Raw genomic sequence first — 1,195 nt, forward strand, 5'->3', positions numbered from 1 at the left:
ACTGAGAAGTAAGGGAAAAACAGAAAACTGGCTGGAACAAGGATGAGTGTCTTACTTATTGCCAGGGAAATATATTGAAACGCCCTACATTTCTGCTTCCTCCGTGACATCAAAGGGAAGGGGAGCGAAGGGTGCAGTGACGTATGAGTCGTTATCGAGCAGCAATGGCTTCCGTTTCCTGACGCTCCAGTACCCAGCTGCTACTCAACCCATTTGCGCTGTATTGGCTGCCAATAAGATTTCGCCCTTCACTTAAAGATGCTGAAAATTACTTCTTGCATGTAACTTTTACCTCTTTGCTTTGTGTCTCTTTCCACCCATTCTTCAACGTTAACTTTAAACATAAGACTTGAGGCCACGTGCACCTGACTCATGGACGTCACAACACGAGGATCATGTGCGTCATCACGAGGTGTAAGTGCCTTGCCTATGTGACACTTGCTCCTTAAATATTTCCTGATCGTCACTCATAAACTTGATCACAGATGTATCGGGTAAGACATTCGCCGAATTTTTCATCACGTCCACAATTAATTTTTATGTTTACCTGAAAAAAAATTAATCTGTGTGAGCACATTAATTTGAATATAAGATTAATGAGTTTGGTTGTTTATATTGACTTAAATTCATTATTATTATTATTATTATTATTATTATTATTATTATTATTATTATTATTATTATTATTATTATTAGCATCATTATTGTTAGGTCAGGGTGCTCTGTGAGTATTGCTTTCCGCTGTGGTTCATTTGGATGTTTCAGCATCAGTTCCTTTAGCATGTCATTTTGGATTATGAAGCGACGCACCGTCGGTTTGCAACGTTCATAACATTGCTATACAAAAAAGCTTGACCCTAGATATTCAGTGATCCCTAAATATATGTTTTTTTTTTCTCTGTTCATTGAGGTAGTCCTTCCAAGTTTTGTTTTACCACATGTGGTGGAAAGACTAAAAGCCTTGTTTAATGGCACTGTGAACGTAGAAAATGTAGACGATTAGTAATTTCTTCCTTAAATATCAAACACCTCCCTAACCGGTTTTCTTTTTATTTCTTGATTTAGGCTTAACGTCCATATTAACGAGCAAGAGATGCCAATACACACAATGTCCCTTTCTTTCTGTTTCTTATATTCCATGTTTTCACTTCACTTCTCCTCTCTCTGCTCTTATCGCTGCTGCTGCTGTTGCTGC

The sequence above is a fragment of the Scylla paramamosain genome, chromosome 17 (assembly GCF_035594125.1).
Source record: "Scylla paramamosain isolate STU-SP2022 chromosome 17, ASM3559412v1, whole genome shotgun sequence".
NCBI lineage: Eukaryota > Metazoa > Arthropoda > Malacostraca > Decapoda > Portunidae > Scylla > Scylla paramamosain.